Genomic DNA, 23294 nt, shown 5'->3' with positions numbered 1-23294 from the left:
GTCATAGGGTGATGGCAGATTACGGGCCTCCCATTGCTGCTGCCAGGCCCCTAATCTGCCATGGGCCCCAGTACCGCCTCCTCATGCTGCTGCCAGGTCCACAGTCTCTCATGGGTCCCTGTACGGCCTCCCATTGCTGCTGTCTCCATCGCCACACTCTGCCATGTGCCACTTTCAGTTCTCCTCATACTGCTGGTGGGTTCCATTTTTTGTCATAGGGTGCTGGCAGATTACGGGCCTCCCATTGCTGCTGCCAGGCCCGTAATCTGCCATGGGCCCCCGTACCGACTCCTCATGCTGCTGCCAGGCCCGTAATCTGTCATGGGCCCCTGTTGTCGCTTGTTGGCATATTCCGCTCGTTCAGATGCTCCTTCTCCTGCTACTCCTCTTCACGGATTCCGTCAGCAGTCTTTCTTGGAATCCGTTTCCAAGAGACAACAGTTTGCGAGCACACACCCGACGGTGCAGAAGCTGAACGTCCTCCTGTCCAAGTTGCTGCTGCCAGGCGCGTAATCTGTCATGCGCCCCTGTACCGCCTCCTCATGCTGCTGCCAGGTCCAGAGTGTGTCATGGGCCCCCGTACGGACTCCTCATGCTGCTGCCAGGCCCGTAATCTGTCATGGGCCCCTGTATCGCCTCCTCATGCTGCTGCCAGGTCCAGAGTGTGTCATGGGTCCCTGTACGGCCTCCCATTGCTGCTGTCTCCATCGCCACACTCTGCCATGTGCCACTTTCAGGTCTCCTCACACTGCTGGTGGGTTCCATTTTGTCATAGGGTGCTTTATGGCCTCCCATTGCTGCTGCCTCCACCGCCACACTGTGGCTCCACACTCTGGTTTTAGCCCCGTGACTGCCCAAATGAGTGAAGTGTGCGGTGATTCTAAGATCGACGGCACTCATCTGCATGTCATACTGACTGACAGTATTATTTCTCTTCCCCAGCAGACTCCAAGGGCATTTAAATTAAAGGTACAGTGTTCTGCACTAATATAAAGGCTCTCTGAAGCCTAGAAACACCCTTTTATAAGTTAAATTCGCAGCGAATATATTCGACTCGAATCAAAATTTTTTCACGAATTCGCCGAATCAGTCGAATCGAATTTTTGAATAATTCGCTCATCTCTAGTCACCATCTTAACCTGGAACTTTTATCACAACCCAAACAGAGTGGCGGTATCAGTTTTCCTGACCTTAATAAATACAAGTAAATTAGATTGACACAGTAAGGAAAAAACAAACAATTGGTCCAACTGAAATAATCATTTACCAAGATAACACTTAGCTGTCTCCCCTGAATTAGTAAGGGGCTCCCTCATCATATCAAAAGTCACACCTTGAACTAAACTACTCTCAAACTCTTTTCCAATGACAAACTGTATATATTTGGTTAGCTAGATTTATCTTCCACAAAGACCCTAATTATTGGTAACCCTACATTTCCACTTGGTATACAGATTTAATCCTATTTTCCTCTTCTTAAAGTGGTAGTAAACCGTACCCTAAAAAGTTAAAAAAATCCCCTGCAAGGTAATGCCTTAATGTGCTAGTATGCATTGCATATTAGCACAATATGAAGGATTTATCTTATCCTCCCTAGCGGTATGATTATTTCAGATTTTGGTGCTGAAAGCGTTACCATTATTTTGCATGGAAATATGTATTTTTTTTATTGTAGGCTGTAATTTTTAGGAATAACTTACTGAAATCTGTCCGAACAAGAGTTTATTAGACATCCCGGGTAGGATAAAATTTGAAACACGAAATCATAAATTATAATTTAATAAATAATCATAAAAAATAATAATATAATAATACATTTAATTCAATAATATAATCAAACCGAAAACACTGAAATTTGAAATAGAGCGCCAAGTTCGTACATTGCTGAGCAAAGTCGCAAAATCGTTTTCAGTGTCTGATGACGAATTTCCCCACGAATCATTATCACTCAATTCTGCAAGTGGTTCTGATTTACTATCGCTGTTCTCTAGCTGATCTTAACCCGCTTTTGACCTGAAGGGACGCTTTTTGGACGCCATGGACGTTTCTCAGTTTCCAGGCAGAAAGAACAGACAAAATGCAGGTAGGGCACAGGACAAAGCACTAGGGACAAAATGTATGTGAAATGGGTTGAAACAGCAATGTTTTACTATGAAAAATTTGTTTTGAAAAAAATGACATTTTTAAAAATTTTCAAATTTCCCACCGCCGGCGGCACCCGTACGTCCTGACGTCACAGGGACCGGAACACAGAAGCCGGATGCCGGCATCAGCCGGAGGAGATGGCCGGGGATGCTGCAGGGGACACATCACGGGAGCGAAGGACAAGGTAAGCTCTGCAGGGACTCCTTATGCAACACTGCATGGTAAGCCCGAGTGTAGCTCGGGGTTACCGCTTTTGGTACTGACATTTTACCCCGAGCTACACTCAGGAATACCGCCAGGGAGGTTAAAATGAAGCCCTCCAGTGGCACGCTGTCAAACATTGCAGAGGCTTCAGTCTTCCCTCCAGGTTCTCAAGCTCCGGCTGACTGACTGGCTGAGCCACCATGGCACAGTGCTCTGAAAGAACAGCACGGGTATGCTGTTCCTTCAGAGCACATGCGCCGGCTGTTAAAAAAGAGCAAATATATTTATTATAAGCTTACTTGTAGGTAAAAGTATACAAAAAGAGTTTACTACCACTTTAGGTTTAAAATCCTTCTCTAATATAAGAAAAATGATGCTTCTTAGAAAAGCTGTTTTTTTTTTTGTGAGATTTCTTCACATAGACCTTTGGGGAAATACAACCCTCGACACCTCCAACCTCCTTTGAGGAAATCTATTTGTATTCCTCTCTAATGCAACATGGTATCTCAAGATTCCTTCTCCCCACCTTACCTTTAAATGAGGGCAAGACATGGAAATCAGCTTTACAAAAGAGCAAAAGGCAATCATACTTCAGTTTATCCATGATGATGCATCTATGTTGAGCAAAACCTAAAAATCAGGTTTTAAGATCTTGTCTTGTGGTTATAGGGTACCAAACATTTGCACCTTTGGATGTCTATTGCTTGCAAAAAATCAATTTGTAAAAACCATCAAAAAACAAAAAATGTATAATAGTGACGGCCTCAGCTTTAAACATACACTAAATCAAACACAGTGTACCATAAGTGATCAAATGTAAACCAAGCATATCACAGACATTGTGATATGTCGCAATATTGTGATTTGAAAAATAATACAACAGAAATGATACATAAGAAAAAAGTCCAAATATAAACCCAATGTGTAAAACATGCCAGTGCTCTTATAAGAGTATAGTGCTCCACTTGACTGTGCTGTTTGTGCCCCACATGGACTAATGCTCACCCTAGGTAGGTGACCAACTATCACTAGTATAGTCAACAATGCTTGTGGGGCATTCCCCTATGCAGTCACCACCATTCTATTTGTCCAGAAATTATGTAGCATACCTGCATTTCCATGTTCTGTGTACTGTGGGAGATCAGATATAGTGAATGCAGGGTCCTGGGTTTAGTAACACTTTAAAACCATTCAAATGAATCTAACTTAAAGACATAAAATTACATTCACATATTGTAGTGACTTTGGAACCGGCACCCAGTGTAATCAACTCGCGTAATGGGGGAAAGATGGCTGCTATCCATTTTGGTACCGGAAGGAGGATGCGTTCCACCATCCACAGAAGGTGCTTTCTTCAGATGTGGGAGATGTAGCCCTGAGAAGTAGCAGACTCTCAATTGTATACAGACAGCCCTGATCCTGCCCTCAGCATCCCTATACAGACAGCACTCTGACCACATGGCAGTGTTTTGTTTGAGGTGGAAAAAAGGTTAATGCTATCTATTCTTAAAAATATTCCCTTCCCTTGATCCTATCTATCCTGCATACCCGTGTACTTTCCTATGTGATCCATCAGCTCTGACTCCACTATCAGTGATCAGCTGCTGCAGGGGAGAGGAGGAAGGGTTGACAATGACTCGGCCATGGAAGCGTATAGGTGATGTCATGGCTCTCAGAATTGTCAGCCATTGTCAGGCTCTGAATGATGAGGACTGGTATAGCTGGCTTTCGTTATACCGAATAATAAAATTTATTGAGTAAGTAAAATGTGCATGTAAAATGGCTTATGCATTTCAGCAATAAGCCTTAGTTATAGTCATGGCTATTACTAAGGCTTATTGCTGAAACGCGTAATCCATTTTATATGCACATTTTACTCGATCAATAAACTTTTTTCTTTTTTTTTTTCCAAAAAAGTATTTGATCAATTAACTTTATTATTCGGGAAGACGAGTGCCGGCTATGCCAATCCTCATCATTCAGTTGCATCTGTGCTCAGAGGACACACAGAGCCAGAGCACCGACATTCCACCTCCGTGAGGATTATCTCTGCGCGAAGCACCTACTTGCTCATGATTGTCAGGCTATCCCGTACACAGGGGAGCTAAAGCTGCTGAATCAAATGACCTGGCCAGATTAAAAAATGATAATTACACACATTTTTTTTGTAGAGAGTATTCAGGATAGGCAGGATAGTTGGGAAAAGTGGGGAGAGAAATGTTTTTAAGAATAGTTAGATTTAGCCTTTAGGATTTTCACTTGAAGGGGACATTGCAAAGGAATTTTCCCTGGGGCTTAGTGAATTCGGTGAAATTTCTGTATACCCCATCACATGCATGGAAAAAAAACAGTATTTTTTTCCCCTTGATTGGATGATGGAAGACTCCTTCACTTAGCTCTGGAGAAAATTCTATTTTCCTTTAGTAAATCAACCCCAATAGGTCCTCACTTTGAATTCCCCTAATAATAAGGTCCAGAATTGTATTTTTTCCCTCAGTGCAACAGATGGTATCCTATCTCCCCATACTTTTCCATCCTTGTTCTAATCCACCCCCTTTCCCTCTCTTATACCTTTTCTGCTTTCCCCTCATTTTACATTCCCGTGTTCCCTGTTTTAAAGGCAAATTTGTCTTTATTAGGTTTTGTAGCAATTTAAACAGTACATAGCAAGAAAATAATAAGAGTATCAACAACGGAATGGGCAAAAAAACAACAACATAGATATCAGTATGATCCATGAGGATGAAGGAATATGAATCCAAACATAACTACAAAGGGGGCATCCCCAGACAGGCGGTGTTCAACAATAATGAGATAATTCCATAAAACCATGAGAATACACCCAGACGTGTTCCCTGTTTTAAGCGCAGCAACCCAACAGCTCTTGCAGAAAATACTGTGATTAACAGCAATGACAGTGCAAACACATTTGGAGCTGCTGGTTATATCAAGCCCTCCAAGCCTGTCTAAGGTGAAACAACTCCATAGCTGCTAATAACACTTACCGACCCACCAGTGGTGACCTATAAAATGACTTCCACAATGCTGGTCTTTTGCTTGCAGAGAACTTATTTAACAATTTTTGAAGGAAAGAGGGTTAGGACACAGGACAACACCAAGGTCACAGCAGACTTTGGTATTTATACAAAAAAGCACAAAATGTACTCTAACCTCCAACAGGTAAAGAAACTTTAGGCCAAACTGGCATCTTCAGAGTTTAAGCACTGGACTGTAGAGTAGTTGCGGTAAGCTCTGGGGCAGGACCTCATATTTCTGACAAGGTCCCAAATTTCCTGTCTAAAAGTCTTCCACGGTTGCTACTTGTTCAGACACAAGTACACATCCTCTGGGAAGACCAAATCCAGCAGGGCAGTGCGAGCCTAGGCCCAAGACTCCGGCCTAGTCTCCTGTCCTAGTCTCCCTTGCCACCCACAAACAGCAGGCCTAGGAGCAGGAGACACTTAACTCAGATAGCAGCCCAGGGGGAAAGAGAGTTCCAAGGTCACACCAATATACTTCTGTCTTCTCCCAGTCTGCACCACTGGCAATAAACCTCCTAGTGGTTTGCCAGGGAGGAACATAAATATCCATAACCCCCCCCATACACACACATACACAGTGCCTAATGCCCCTGGCACTCGGAGAACAAGCCAAAAGATGCCATGCATGCACAGTAATGTGCAAGCCTCGCATTGTGATCAAGGGACACAATCGTCATGGGACAACAGACCATAAACAGCACTGTCCTGGCAGGTCCAGATTAGTTGGAAAGTATTGTACTGCACATTTTTACCACTAGGAGCAGCAAAGGCAAAGAGAGGAATGAACTATGCATAGATATTTTCCCTTACAAAAATTGGAGTTTCGTCGCTTTGTGGATGGAGCCCTAAACTGATAAAGTGTATGGGATGTTGTTGATCTTTTCTATTTATTTCAGGTACCTATATAGCACAGAACTTTACATTCACATCAGTCCCTGTCAGGGGCGGACTGACAACTCATGGGGCCCCCGGGCAATAGGGGATCATGGGGCCCCTGTGTCCTTGCCCAAACTCAAAAAAGCCTATGAAAAAGGTACCAGGGGCATCTCATGGGGCCCCCTACTGACCCCGGGCCCTCGGGCAGTGCCCAAGTTTCCAAATGGTCAGTCCGCCCCTGGTCCCTGCTCTCCAGGAGCTTACAATCTAACTCATATTCATATATACACATACTAGGGCCAATTTAGGCAGGAGCTAAGTAAGCTACCAGCATGTCCTTGGAGTGTAGGAGGAAATCCACGCAGGTATAGGGGAAACATGCAAATTCTGGGTAGGTAGTGTCACTGACCCTAGTGCTGCCAGGCAGAAGTCTTATCCACATAGTTACTGTGCTGGCTGATCTTTATGTGTTTCCTTGCAGGTGATAATAGAGTCTACTAGAATACACATTTAAAGATACACAATTTGAAGTTATTGTGATTTTACACTATACGTTAGTCAGCAGTAGGGCAGTAGGGATACAATGTGCAATTTAGTCATTGGAAATAGTGTAATGCATATTCATGTCTTGTCCCCCTTCTCTGTTTTTCAATAGGACAAGAATTTAAATAGTCAGAGAGGAGCTCAGCGACACCCCATCCCATAAAATATACTGAAAACAAGAAAAAAGAAGAGAGACCTTCCCAAATTAAGGGGAGGCGGTGGGATTTTTAGGGTGCCATCAAGGATAAACACACCAACACATAACTTCTTTATGGATCAATAAAAAATAGTTAATTTTAGTTTTTTGTTGTGTTTGTCATTGATGGCACCCTAAAAATCCAGCCGCCTCCCCTTAACTTGGGGGGTCCCCCTTCTTTTTTCTTCTTTTCAGTTTTTCAATAGTTTAACTTCCCCCATTCCAAAGAATGGTATTTTTCAGGTCTGCAGGGATAATCTGTATCACATTACCTGCCAGATATTCAGATGAGAAGGTTTCAAAGTCCTGTGTTAGGGGTAGGTACTGTTTTCTCTTTCAGCTGGTGAGCCTCTGGTGGGCTTGCCAATAGTGGGTTTGGCTTAGCTTTGATAAAACAGGGAGACAATATTCTAAAAGGATTCTTTTGTAGCTGTCCTGATTAGGGACTACTAGCTGAGGAGTTTTGGGAGCCCCTTGGAGTTTCTGGTGTTCCTCCTTCTCTTCTCCTAACTTTCTGCTATAAAGTAGGAATAAATATATATTATCTACCCAAGTTTGGACCTGCAATCCTTCTTCTTACCAACTCAAACAGAGCTACATATAATTTGATTTTTTTTGTTAGATTAAAGTGCAATGGGGGACTCAAAGAAGGGCCTGGGGTATTATGACAATTGTTAAACCAGAGTTCCTTTTTAACTTCAATTTTATACTCAGAATTATATAAGTAACTTTTTCTTCATATTGGGTGTATAAGGGCTGTCAATAGTTTTTTTTCCCCAGGATCGAAATGTATTCAAATACATCTTCTGCAGTTCCTATTTAGCTGTCAGTTTCCGCTTTCTTGCTGGTGGCAAGATTTTGCAGATGGTATTTCAGTAGTCTCTCTAGAGGATTGCAGAACTTGACATCCTGTTCTCTCTATCTTCTGATATAACATTGTGAAACATAAAAAAAAAACCTATGGGTTGATTTACTAAAGAAGCTAAGAATCTCATAAAATGTTAGGTGTATCCTCTTTGAATACACAGTCATGTGCAGATAAAATAAAGAAACTGGAATTTTATTTTCATGTGATTGGATAATTAGTGAATTTATTGAGTGAATATTCTCATATCCTTTACTAAATCAGCCTCATTGTATTATATCTAGAGGTGCCTTGCAGTGTTACACAAATTTAGTTTTTGCATGTGTAACAAAATATGGAAAAACATATTTGTGCGTAAAGTTAATTTTTAAACTTACAACATGCAGCATCTAGTTAGATTTTTATTCCAGCTTCTAGACATGCTTACATTTAAAAAAAAGAAACATATTGCAAGAATGGTTTGTTCCTGGAAAGGTAATCATTATAGCAGAATTCCAGAATAAACTAATCTTAAAAATTACCTTCTCCTAACACTTATGATTTTTAAGCACTTCTAGTCCACGCCAATTCTAACATTCCTTTTCTATGTGTAAAAATCAGCATTTTTTGCTAAAAAACTACTTAGAACCCCTCAAACACTATTTATTTTTAAACAGAGATCCTAGAGAATAAAGTGGTGGCTGTTGCATATTTTGTTGCAGCGTTTTTTCAAATGCAAATTATTTGGAAAGTATATATTAAATATACTTTAATGAAATTTAATGTGCAAAAACACAATATAATATGAGAAGGTGTTACACTGGGTAAATAGATACCAAACTTGTCATGCTGTAAAATTGTGTACGCCTGTGGAACGACGCCAAAGTGACAGTCTCCATAAGCATTGGTTTATAACCTTTACAGATTACCAGTTTAGAGTTACACAGGAGGTCTGGCACTAGAATTATTGCTCTTCCTCTGATGTTCATGGTGTTACCTCACATGTGCAGCTTAATCACTGTTTACATATACATATACATACGGGCCAATTTTTTTGCTGTCACAAGGGATTGACAACTTACCAAAGGATTACCTTATCATGCTCCTCTACTCATAATGTTTGTGAGTAGTTTTAATACCCTATGTTATTAATAAATTAATAACCCTCTACACTCAGATTGGCGCCCCCTTCTTTCCATGTTTTGTTATATGAAGAATGTGCCCTAATGCTTGCTAAAAAATGCGCAAATAACACCACCCTAAAAGGTGTGAAGGCTTGTTTGGCATGTTTCTTGCTGCAAGAAAAATGCAAAAAAAAAACTGATTGAGGGAATGCGCATTTCCATAATGCTTAGTGTGAATGGGCCTAAAAGTTATAGCCAGCTGTGCGGATATTGTTTTGTTTTCCAGTGTGCTGTAATGTTCATTATTGTAACTACTACAACTCTGCACTGTTACTATAAAACTAGTACAGTGCTAAGACCATGCATGTGCTAAGACCATGCCTACAAACCAATACTTTATATGTCTGTACAGACTAAAACAGGAACAACTGAGTACTGTCCGTGATACTTTTTTTTATATTTGCACAATAAAAAAAGTATCACGGACAGTACTCAATTGTTCCTGTCGCAAATGCACTAATACGGCTACAATCACCTCATACAGACTAAAACCAAACGAAGTAATCTCAAAGCTGCCAAAGATACATGACTCCCTCAAACAACAGACCTCCAAGTAACTGCACGCCTCTTTAGGTTTCCTATTGAACACCCCTGGAGCCCCACACCCCTGGAAGCTTGGGTATGTTCTAATGGTATCAGCTTGGATCTAACTCTTACTACTTTCCTCATATTACTACGGGTCTATCCCTGTGATGGAGGTCTTGCCTGGTTAATGGTAATGCGCAAGAAGCAGAAAGAGGAGGAACCAGACTGTTGTTTATTGAGTTGTGTAAAATAATAGCCCCCTGAGATTTGGGGTTCTAGGGTCAAACAGCAGGTAAACTACAATGACATATAGGCACCTGGATATGCCTGATACGGTAAAGCACTGGAGCTTTGATGGTTTCAGTCACATCCACAAAGTTGGAATTACACTTTTGTTTTTTGATCTTTTTTAATTCTCATTAGATTCTTTCTGGAAAGGGAGTGGACACATCCGTAGATTTATTTTTGTACTAGAAAGCAGCCTAATCAAATAAACATCAACAAAGTGATGGGTCTGCCTACAGCTACTGCCATAAAACACAGAAACATCTTCCTGTTCTTTGACTAAAACTATGCAAAAGACAATTCAGATAGCTTTAATCATGTTCATCTCAATCATGTGACTGTAGTTTTCAAATTTCATTAAAATTAGCTGAAAACCCACTGTTTTAAAAAAAAAAAAAATGCTTACCCTGGTGTGTTAGCCTCATGAATTGTCCCTATAGCAGTCATTTTCTCTGCCTAAAACTTTGATAGTTCAAAAAAATTATGATACTTCCCATAAAGGCAAACTCATTTTGAATTTAAAAATTGACAAACATGTAGAATAATAGATATGCATAAATATTATTTCCTGATGGGAAATGGGCAAACATTTCATATATATATATATATATATATATATATATATTTACATTTATAGATGAAAATGGTCTAATACAGATAATTCCTATGAAAATTCTTAGACAAGTAAATACTGACTTTCATAAAACCCATTTTGTCAGACTGCTATTTTGCGTGTCAGAGCTGAGAAAATTACTTTCTCCAGCCTGCAGGATGAATGAAAAAAAGATTTAGCAGATTCCTCCATCTATGCTAAACAGTGCAGATGTAGTATTCTCCTGCAGCAGTTACATTTTATAAAGAAGCTGATGATGATGTATTCATCAGCAAATATTTTTAATAAAAAAAACAGCGCTATCACCTCATAATTAGTGATGGGCCGAACACTCCCCTGTTTAGCTTGCGGTCGAACATTCGACGGCAAACTTTGATCCGGGACAATTGTGTATTTTCTCGCATCCGAGTATGTGGTAAGATACCTCACAGCTACTAAAATACTGCATGAGTTATATTATTAAGTCATGCAGTATTTTAATAGTGAAAACATTAATGTTTTTAGCTGTGTGCGGGGTTCCTCACTGACAGCAGAATGTAAGAATTGCCAGCAATTAAAAAATTAACAAGAAAACAGTGTGGGATCCACATCCATACCAAGCCCTTCAGGTCTGGTATGGATTTTGAAGGGAACCCCCACACCAAAGTTTTTTAAAAAATGGTGTGGGGGTCCCCCCCAAAATCCATACCAGACCCTTATCCGAGCATGCAGCCCAGCAGACCCCCATGTGAATGACTATGGGGTACATGATACTGCTACTCGTTTACAAAAAAAAATTGTAGTGTAAAAAATGACAGAAGACAAGTCCTTTATTAAAAACAAAATTAAAAAAGGTCCCCTGAAGTAGATCCTATGTAATCATGATGCCTGCTACCACTGCTGACCTGAATAAAGAAAAAAAAAATGTTCCACTCTTGACGCTGGCTCTCACTATCTGACAGCTGTGCTGGCCTGACAGTTCTTAATAACCTAAATATCACCCAATGAAGTCACTCCACCCCCTTGTGACGTCATCATGTGCTGTGAATCACAATACACTGTCAGGGGGCACACTCATACCATTCGTGTGTTCACCGAACACACGAATAGCTGATGTTTAAATCGAAGTTACGTTCAACTCAAACATCAATTTCGACTCTACTCATGATACACCATTTCATAGAATGCATCAATGTAAACTCTTAAAATATAAAGTGTGTATGAGCAATCAAGTGCACAAAAATGGAAAGTGCAAAATTGTCCTGTGCTATCCCTGAATGCAATAAATAAATTTAAAAAACAGTCTGGGACAATAGATGTATGAATTTTTTCCGTAATTGTAGTACAGAAAAATCCGACTTCTATTGCATGCTTCATCTTCAATGCAGACTCCACCAACAAATCTACAAATCACTCAACAGAACTCCAGGATCTTTGTTGACGAAATGCGTAGGGAGGGGCTATGGATGTAATGTCACCATGTCCGTGCTCACGGGCAGAGGATGCAGCTGGAGATGGTTGGGTATCAAGAGATTGTGCACTATACCAGTGCCAGTTGTGGCACTATTCTTTGTAAGTATTTGGTTCACGGATTTTAAAAATAAAAATTGTGATGGTTTTACACTATGAGATTTTTTCCTGCTGCAGATCAGGTCTGTATGGTTGAATGATCACTGAGGGGAAGTGCTAGTCGATGACAGTGCTGTGAAGAGATCCATTAAACCCTGAAGAGAGGTATGTGTTATTGCTGGTTTTTCACATTACCAGCCATGAGATCTGTTGAGTGATTTAGTGGATTTGTTGGTGGAATTTGCACAGAAGGTGAAGCATGCAACAAAAGTGGGATTTTTTTGCACTACAATTACAGAGATAATACCTTTATGCAGGGGACACTTTATTGTATTGAAGAGAAGATATTCATACATCTATTGTCCGGGACTGGTTTTCAAATGCATTTATTGTGTTCTGATAGCACAGGATAACACTTTTTTGCACTTTTTATTTTTGTGCACTTGATTGCACATAGGCAGTTTATAGTTCATGAAATTATATTGATGAACGTTATGAAATGTTATATTATGAGGTCATAATGCTATAGGTCATAGGTAGAGATGAGCGAATCGAAGTAGGCGAAGTGGAATTCGAGCCGAATCCGAAAAATAGCCTACTTCGGACGCGCGAATCGAAATTTTCCCTAAAATGGCGGCGGACATGTGCGGCGACGGAGCGGGGATGTCTGGGAAGGCGCACAGACAAGGCGCGCTGACCCATAATGCATTCCTTAATGACATGTGATCGCATTAGCCAATCAGCAGCCAGCCAGCCAGCACTGTGTAATGGTCGAGCTATAAATAGCGGCCATTTTAGAATTCTTCATTTGCCTCCAGTCATTCAAGAGAGGCAGACCGCTCTGTATTAGGGACAGAGTTAGGGCCACAGAAACGTTACTTGGGGACAGAGAAACGTTACTTAGGGACAGAGAAGCATTACTCAGGGACACAGAATTGTTAATGAGGGCCACAGAATTGTTACTTAGGGCCAAAGAAACGCTAGTTAGGGCCACAGAATTGTTACTCAGGGACAGACAGAATTGTTACTGAGTGCCAGAGAATTGTTACTTAGGGCCACAGAAACGTTAGTTAGGGCCACAGAATTGTTACTCAGGGACAGACACAGAATTGTTACTGAGGGCCACAGAACTGTTACTTAGGGCCACAGAAACGTTATTAGGGCCACAGAATTGTTACTCAGGGACAGACAGAATTGTTACTGAGTGCCAGTGAATTGTTACTTAGGGCCACAGAAACGTTAGTTAGGGCCACAGAATTGTTACTCAGGGACAGACACAGAATTGTTACTGAGGGCCACAGAACTGTTACTTAGGGCCACAGAAACGTTAGTTAGGGCCACAGAATTGTTACTCAGGGACAGACACAGAATTGTTACTGAGGGCCACAGAACTGTTACTTAGGGCCACAGAAACGTTAGTTAGGGCCACAGAATTGTTACTCAGGGACAGACACAGAATTGTTACTGAGGGCCACAGAATTGTTACTTAGGGCCACAGAATTGTTACTCAGGGACAGACAGAATTGTTACTGAGTGCCAGAGAATTGTTACTTAGGGCCACAGAAACGTTAGTTAGGGCCACAGAATTGTTACTCAGGGACAGACAGAATTGTTACTGAGTGCCAGAGAATTGTTACTTAGGGCCACAGAAACGTTAGTTAGGGCCACAGAATTGTTACTCAGGGACAGACACAGAATTGTTACTGAGGGCCACAGAATTGTTACTGAGGGCCACAGAAACGTTACTCAGGGACACAGAATTGTTACTGAGGGCCACAGAACTGTTACTTAGGGCCACAGAAACGTTAGTTAGGGCCACAGAATTGTTACTCAGGGACAGACACAGAATTGTTACTGAGGGCCACAGAATTGTTACTTAGGGCCACAGAAACGTTACTCAGGGACACAGAATTGTTACTGAGGGCCACAGAACCGTTACTTAGGGCCACAGAATTGTTACTCAGGGACAGACACAGAATTGTTACTCAGGGACACAGAATTGTTACTGAGGGCCACAGAACCGTTACTTAGGGCCACAGAAACGTTACTCAGGGACACAGAATTGTTACTGAGGGCCACATAACCGTTACTTAGGGCCACATAATTGTTACTCAGGGACAGACACAGAATTGTTACTGAGGGACACAGAATTGTTACTGAGGGCCACAACCGTTACTTAGGGCCACAGAATTGTTACTCAGGGACACAGAATTGTTACTGAGGGCCACAGAACCGTTACTTAGGGCCAGAGAATTGTTACTCAGGGACACAGAATTGTTACTGAGGGCCACAGAACCGTTACTTAGGGCCACAGAATTGTTACTCAGGGACAGACACAGAATTGTTACTGAGGGACACAGAATTGTTACTGAGGGCCACAGAAACGTTAATCAGGGACACAGAATTGTTACTGAGGGCCACAGAACCGTTACTTAGGGCCACATAAAAGTTAATCAGGGACACAGAATTGTTACTGAGGGCCACAGAACCGTTACTTAGGGCCACAGAATTGTTACTCAGGGACAGACACAGAATTGTTACTGAGGGACACAGAATTGTTACTGAGGGCCACAGAACCGTTTCTTAGGGCCACAGAAACGTTAATCAGGGACACAGAATTGTTACTGAGGGCCACAGAACCATTACTTAGGGCCACATAAACGTTAATCAGGGACACAGAATTGTTACTGAGGGCCACAGAACCGTTACTTAGGGCCACAGAATTGTTACTCACGGACAGACACAGAATTGTTTCTTGAGGGACACAGAATTGTTACTGAGGGCCACAGAACCGTTACTTAGGGCCACAGAAACGTTAATCAGGGACACAGAATTGTTACTGAGGGCCACAGAACCGTTACTTAGGGCCACGTAAACGTTAATCAGGGACAGACACAGAATTGTTACTGAGGGACACAGAATTGTTACTGAGGGACACAGAATTGTTACTGAGGGCCACAGAACCGTTACTTAGGGCCACAGAATTGTTACTCAGGGACACAGAATTGTTACTGAGGGCCACAGAACCGTTACTTAGGGCCACAGAATTGTTACTCAGGGACACAGAATTGTTACTGAGGGCCACAGAACTGTTACTTAGGGCCACAGAATTGTTACTCGGACAGACACAGAATTGTTACTCAGGGACACAGAATTGTTACTGAGGGCCACAGAACCGTTACTTAGGGCCACAGAATTGTTACTCAGGGACACAGAATTGTTACTGAGGGCCACAGAACTGTTACTTAGGGCCACAGAATTGTTACTCAGGGACACAGAATTGTTACTGAGGGCCACAGAACTGTTACTTAGGGCCACAGAATTGTTACTCGGACAGACACAGAATTGTTACTCAGGGACACAGAATTGTTACTGAGGGCCACAGAACCGTTACTTAGGGCCACAGAATTGTTACTCAGGGACACAGAATTGTTACTGAGGGCCACAGAACTGTTACTTAGGGCCACAGAATTGTTACTCAGGGACACAGAATTGTTACTGAGGGCCACAGAACTGTTACTTAGGGCCACAGAATTGTTACTCGGACAGACACAGAATTGTTACTCAGGGACACAGAATTGTTACTGAGGGCCACAGAACCGTTACTTAGGGCCACAGAATTGTTACTCAGGGACACAGAATTGTTACTGAGGGCCACAGAACTGTTACTTAGGGCCACAGAATTGTTACTCGGACAGACACAGAATTGTTACTCAGGGACACAGAATTGTTACTGAGGGCAACAGAACCGTTACTTAGGGCCACATAAACGTTAATCAGGGACACAGAATTGTTACTGAGGGCCACAGAACCGTTACTTAGGGCCACATAATTGTTACTCAGGGACAGACACAGAATTGTTACTGAGGGACACAGAATTGTTACTGAGGGCCACAGAACCGTTACTTAGGGCCACAGAATTGTTACTCAGGGACAGACACAGAATTGTTACTCAGGGACACAGAATTGTTACTCAGGGACACAGAATCGTTGAATTAAAGAGTATGTCAGACAACATGCAGAGGAGTGGCAGAGGAGGCAATGTTTTAGGAGCGAGCAGACGTGGCAGCAGAGGAAGGGGTCGAGGCAGCACTATTCGCAGCCAGAGGCCAGTGCTCCCGGTGTCATCCAGCGGTCGTGTCTCCACCGACAACCCTGCCGTCGTCGATTGGTTGGCTCGGTCGTCTTCCTCTTCCCAGGTCACCTCTGACACCTACAGCCAACGGTCGGTGGGTACGTCAGACACACCGTTAGTTGGCATGGCCCGGGACCAAGCCCACTGAAATCACGTGTCCTCTACCTGCCCCTGTCCTTTGGTGTTCCCTCACCAAGCGAAGTATCGCATGCTGTGGGCTCAGCCCTACTGTACAGTGAGGAAGAGCTAACAGAGGGCGGTCAGGAACGGGGGGAGACATCCGCCTTTTCAGCAGCCAGGCGAAGAAGTAGTGGCGAGGAGAGTGGCTCGGTAGCCGGTCTAGAGACAGGTCTGTCTCCTGACCCAGACGCAGCCGAGGGGGCTAGTAGTGAGGCGGAGACCCTAATTGATGATGAGGAGGTTGATTGCACTTGGCAGCCTCGTCGTCATCAGGCAATTTCTTCCGCATCATCAGGAGAAGAGGGTGGCAGCTTGGCAGCGAGCGAAACAGTCAGTGGGTTGCCCAGGAGGCAGTAGGGTCGCAGCAGTGTCAGTGGAGCCAAACGGCCACGGAGTAGAGCACCAGCTCCACTGCAGCCTACCACCACGGCCAGTAGTGGTGCCGGTGTGCACGGAGGAAGCAGCAGTCAGTCAGTGAGGAGTATCGGGGGCAAAGTTTCCTACTCGGCAGTGTGGCAATTTTTCGTCAAGCCGCCCGAGGAAGTAAACGTAGCCGTATGTCGACTATGTGGCCAGAAAGTCAAGCGTGGCCAGGGGGCCCATGTTGGGACTACAGCGTTGCGGCAGCATATGCAGCGTTGCCATTTGGTGGCCTGGGAAAACCGTGATAAAGATACGGCGGTTCTGCCCGCCCCAGCCCCCGCTCCATCACCCGCTCCGTTACTTGCTCCGTCACCCGACGTCAATCGCCCTCCATCAGCCAGTCAAGGCTCCAACACCTCTGCTGAGGGGAGTTGTCGCTCGTTGGCATCTTCCGCTCGTTCAGATGCTCCTTCTCCTGCTACTCCTCTTCACGGATTCCGTCAGCAGTCTTTCTTGGAATCCGTTTCCAAGAGACAACAGTTTGCGAGCACGCACCCGACGGTGCAAAAGCTGAACGTCCTCCTGTCCAAGTTGCTGGTGCTGCAGTCCCTCCCTTTCCAAGTGGTGGACTCAGCACCTTTCCGAGAAATGATGGCTTGTGCCGCGCCGCGGTGGAGAGTGCCAAGCCGTCATTTCTTCGCCAAAAAGGCAGTGCCAGCCCTGCATTCACATGTAGAAGAGATGGTGGGCCAGTCTTTGAGCATGTCGGTCTCTGCCAAAGTGCACGGCAGCGCCGACGTGTGGAGCTGTAACTACGGTCAGGGACAGTACATGTCATTTACGGCCCACTGGGTGAACGTGGTGCCGTCACAGCCGCACCAGCAACTTGGACAGGTCACGCCGCTTTTGCCTCCACGTTTGCACGTCCTTGGTCCACAAAAGATGTCCGCCTCTACCACCTCTTCTTCCGCCGTGTCCTCAGCCGCCACCCCCGTGCCAAGTCCCATTACCCGACCGGCATATCACATGTGCAGGGCGCAACGGTGTCACGCTGTTCTGCACCTGGTATGCCTTGGCGAACGTAGTCACACAGGGGAGGAACTTCTGAGTGTAATGAACAGAGAAATCGACAGATGGCTGTCTCCGCGCAAACTGAAAATCGGAACCATGTTGACCGACAACGGAAAGAACATGGTGTCTGCTCTGCGTCAAGGAAGGTTGTGCCATGCGCCATGCATGGCTCACGTGTTCAATCTGGTTGTCAAGCGGTTCCTAAAATCCACCATCCCACTGCAAGACATCCTTAAAATGTCACGTAAACTTTGCATGCATTTCAGCCATTCCTACACCGCAAAGCACACCCTCATTGAGCTGCAGCGGCAGAACGGAATTCCACATCATCGCCTGATCTGCGACATTGCAACAAGGTGGAATTCAACCCTACACATGCTAGACCGCCTTTACGAGCAGCGAAAGGCCATCACCGATTTCCTGATGTTACAAGCGGATAAAGGTACTCCCCTGTGTAACTTCGATGTCAGCCATTGGCAGCTCATGCGTGACACCTGCCGCTTGCTCAGGCCCTTTGAGGAGGCCACGCTATTCGTGAGTCGGCAGGACTATGGGATGAACGACGTCATTCCTCTGTTGCACGTCCTTGAACAAATGCTGTTAACAATGGCTGGTCAGGGTGCGGTAGACGTGGCGCACAGATCTCAATGCCACATGACCCCTGTGGGGGCAGGACAGGAAGAAGAGGAGGAGGTAGAGGAGGACATTTGTGCTCAGGAATTATTGAGTGAAATGGGTGGTTTTTCCACTCAGCGGACAGGAGTGGAGGAGCAGGAGCATCTGGTAGAGGAGGAGGAGGAGGAGACAGAGGACCCAGACGCACCGTGGCAGTATGCTGTGGAGATGGAGGCAGGGAGTCCCTCGCATTCCTTGGCACAAATGGCCCATAGCATGCTCGGTTGCTTGCGTAGCGACAGCCGAATAATAACCATCAGACAGAGGGATGACTTTTGGCTGTCCACCTTGTTGGACCCTCGCTACCGTTCAAAAATGGTGGCCTTTTTCACACCTGCTGAGAGGGAGGCCAAAATAACGTACTATAAAAACCACCTATGTAGTCAGTTGGTCTCTGCCTTTGTGCGCCAACGTCCATCCTCAGACACTGTGGGCCCTGTGCGCTCGCGTTCCGCTGCCATGGCAGCAGGGGAGGGGTGGGGTGGTAGGAGCAGTGGCAGCTCCACCAGCAGCGGCTGCCTCAGTCTGCAGTCGATGATGAGTAGCTTTCTTCACCAGCGCAGTGAGGAAACTACTAACCAGCCGCCGCAGCAGCAGCAGCAGCAGCATCAGGTGGACCTGGAGCAGGACCTCAAACAACAGGCTTGGGCCTACTTGGACAGCACCCTGCCAACCGAGGTAGACAATCCCCTTGACTACTGGGCAACGAAACTTGACCTTTGGCCCCAACTAGCTGAATTTGCCCTTGAAAGGCTGTCATGCCCGGCCAGTAGCGTGGCATCGGAGCGCGTGTTTAGTGCGGCAAGAGGTATTGTAACTCCGCGGAGGACACGACTGTCCACCCAAAGTGTGGAGAGACTCACGTTTGTGAAAATGAATCACGCGTGGATTAGTCTGGATTTCAAACCACCAGTTCCTGACACAACTGACTAAATCCGCCATGAATCATGCCTCAAACATGTGCCACTTTCAGGTCTCCTCACACACTGCTGGTGTGTTCCATTTTTTGTCATAGGGTGCTGGCAGATTACGGGCCTCCCATAGCTGCTGCCAGGCCCCTAATCTGCCATAGGCCCCTATATACCGCCTCCTCATGCTGCTGCCAAGTCCAGAGTCTCTCATGGGTCCCTGTACGGCCTCCCATTGCTGCTGTCTCCATCGCCACACTCTGCCATGTGCCACTTTCAGGTCTCCTCACACTGCTGGTGTGTTGAATTTTTTGACATAGGGTGCTGGCAGATTACGGGCCTCCTATAGCTGCTGCCAGGCCCCTAATCTGCCATAGGCCCCTATATACCGCCTCCTCATGCTGCTGCCAAGTCCAGAGTCTCTCATGGGTCCCTGTACGGCCTCCCATTGCTGCTGTCTCCATCGCCACACTCTGCCATGTGCCACTTTCAGGTCTCCTCACACTGCTGGTGTGTTGAATTTTTTGACATAGGGTGCTGGCAGATTACGGGCCTCCTATAGCTGCTGCCAGGCCCCTAATCTGCCATAGGCCCCTATATACCGCCTCCTCATGCTGCTGCCAGGTCCAGAGTCTGTCATGGGTCCCTGTACGGCCTCCCATTGCTGCTGTCTCCATCGCCACACTCTGCCATGTGCCACTTTCAGGTCTCCTCACACACTGCTGGTGTGTTCAATTTTTTGACATAGGGTGCTGGCAGATTACGGGCCTCCTATAGCTGCTGCCAGGCCCCTAATCTGCCATGGGCCCCTGTACCGCCTCCTCATGCTGCTGCCAGGTCCACAGTGTCTCATGCCATGTGCCACTTTCAGGTCTCCTCACACTGCTGGTGTGTTGAATTTTTTGACATAGGGTGCTGGCAGATTACGGGCCTCCCATAGCTGCTGCCAGGCCCCTAATCTGCCATGGGCCCCTATACCGCCTCCTCATGCTGCTGCCAAGTCCAGAGTCTGTCATGGGTCCCTGTACGGCCTCCCATTGCTGCTGTCTCCATCGCCACACTCTGCCATGTGCCACTTTCAGGTCTCCTCACACACTGCTGGTGTGTTCAATTTTTTGACATAGGGTGCTGGCAGATTACGGGCCTCCTATAGCTGCTGCCAGGCCCCTAATCTGCCATGGGCCCCTGTACCGCCTCCTCATGCTGGTGCCAGGTCCACAGTGTCTCATGCCATGTGCCACTTTCAGGTCTCCTCACACTGCTGGTGTGTTGAATTTTTTGACATAGGGTGCTGGCAGATTACGGGCCTCCCATAGCTGCTGCCAGGCCCCTAATCTGCCATGGGCCCCTATACCGCCTCCTCATGCTGCTGCCAAGTCCAGAGTCTCTCATGGGTCCCTGTACGGCCTCCCATTGCTGCTGTCTCCATCGCCACACTCTGCCATGTGCCACTTTCAGGTCTCCTCACACTGCTGGTGTGTTGAATTTTTTGACATAGGGTGCTGGCAGATTACGGGCCTCCCATAGCTGCTGCCAGGCCCCTAATCTGCCATGGGCCCCTATACCGCCTCCTCATGCTGCTGCCAAGTCCAGAGTCTGTCATGGGTCCCTGTACGGCCTCCCATTGCTGCTGTCTCCATCGCCACACTCTGCCATGTGCCACTTTCAGGTCTCCTCACACACTGCTGGTGTGTTCAATTTTTTGACATAGGGTGCTGGCAGATTACGGGCCTCCTATAGCTGCTGCCAGGCCCCTAATCTGCCATGGGCCCCTGTACCGCCTCCTCATGCTGGTGCCAGGTCCACAGTGTCTCATGCCATGTGCCACTTTCAGGTCTCCTCACACTGCTGGTGTGTTGAATTTTTTGACATAGGGTGCTGGCAGATTACGGGCCTCCCATAGCTGCTGCCAGGCCCCTAATCTGCCATGGGCCCCTATACCGCCTCCTCATGCTGCTGCCAAGTCCAGAGTCTCTCATGGGTCCCTGTACGGCCTCCCATTGCTGCTGTCTCCATCGCCACACTCTGCCATGTGCCACTTTCAGGTCTCCTCACACTGCTGGTGTGTTGAATTTTTTGACATAGGGTGCTGGCAGATTACGGGCCTCCTATAGCTGCTGCCAGGCCCCTAATCTGCCATAGGCCCCTATATACCGCCTCCTCATGCTGCTGCCAGGTCCAGAGTCTCTCATGGGTCCCTGTACGGCCTCCCATTGCTGCTGTCTCCATCGCCACACTCTGCCATGTGCCACTTTCAGGTCTCCTCACACTGCTGGTGGGTTCCATTTTTTGTCATAGGGTGCTGGCAGATTACGGGCCTCCCATAGCTGCTGCCAGGCCCCTAATCTGCCATAGGCCCCCGTACCGACTCCTCATGCTGCTGCCAGGCCCGTAATCTGTCATGGGCCCCTGTTGTCGCTTGTTGGCATATTCCGCTCGTTCAGATGCTCCTTCTCCTGCTACTCCTCTTCACGGATTCCGTCAGCAGTCTTTCTTGGAATCCGTTTCCAAGAGACAACAGTTTGCGAGCACGCACCCGACGGTGCAGAAGCTGAACGTCCTCCTGTCCAAGTTGCTGCTGCCAGGCTCGTAATCTGTCATGCGCCCCTGTACCGCCTCCTCATGCTGCTGCCAGGTCCAGAGTGTGTCATGGGCCCCCGTACCGACTCCTCATGCTGCTGCCAGGCCCGTAATCTGTCATGGGACCCTGTACCGCCTCCCCATGCTGCTGCCAGGTCCAGAGTGTGTCATGGGTCCCTGTACGGCCTCCCATTGCTGCTGCCAGGCCCGTAATCTGCCATGGGCCCCCGTACCGACTCCTCATGCTGCTGCCAGGCCCGTAATCTGTCATGGGCCCCTGTACCGCCTCCTCATGCTGCTGCCAGGTCCAGAGTGTGTCATGGGTCCCTGTACGGCCTCCCATTGCTGCTGTCTCCATCGCCACACTCTGCCATGTGCCACTTTCAGGTCTCCTCACACTGCTGGTGGTTTCCATTTTTGTCATAGGGTGCTGTATGGCCTCCCATTGCTGCTGCCTCCACCGCCACACTGTGGCTCCCCACTCTGGTTTTGGCCCCGTGACTGCCCAAATGAGTGAAGTGTGCGGTGATTCTAAGATCGACGGCACTCATCTGCATGTCATACTGACTGTCAGTATTATTTCTCTTCCCCAGCAGACTCCAAGGGCATTTAAATTAAAGGTACAGTGTTCTGCACTAATATAAAGTCTCTCTGAAGCCTAGAAACACCCTTTTATAAGTTAAATTCGCAGCAAATATATTCGACTCGAATCGAAATTTTTCCACGAATTCGCCGAATCAGTCGAATCGAATTTTTGAATACTTCGCTCATCTCTAGTCATAGGTCATAAGTGCTGTCTTTTTAATTGAAAATACCAGCTATATTTTGCAACTTGGTGGTGCAGGGTGTCAAAACACTGTATCAGATTATAGGCAGCCACTGTTTGGCCAACAATTTTCTTCCTGACTCCTTCAATTATTTAATCAAGAATGTTGGATGTGGGGGTGCTGATAGGGCCATCCACAAAGCAAATTTTGTCTGGTTCAACAGGAACCGGAAATTCGAACAGTATATGGCCAGCTTAAGATTCTGATGGTGGACATTGGGGTAATGGCCAAATATGCCCTCTGGGGTATTTACAAGACATCTGTTTTACTGAAGCAAACCTAATGATCACTACCTAATCGTGTTTGACTACTTCCACAAGATATACCTTTTGATTGGAACAAAGGATGATACTGAGATGTTATGATCTTTTGGATAGCCTTCCTTAAGGGACAAATTGCTGGGACCTGGCCATGGAAATTGTTCAAAGGTGGACCATGTGTGTGTACTGTTGAGAGGGAGGGTGGTTAGCTATGCCTTGCTTTCCCCTTCCTTTACCTATTACCTTAAATGATTTGCGTTGTATGTACACCCCTATTTTATCAATAAATCA

Source organism: Staurois parvus, unplaced genomic scaffold (assembly GCF_062004578.1).
Source record: "Staurois parvus isolate SC_StPar_1 unplaced genomic scaffold, SC_StPar_1.0 ptg000018l, whole genome shotgun sequence".
In the NCBI taxonomy this organism is placed as follows: Eukaryota; Metazoa; Chordata; class Amphibia; order Anura; family Ranidae; genus Staurois; species Staurois parvus.
This window is presented reverse-complemented; position numbering follows the sequence as displayed.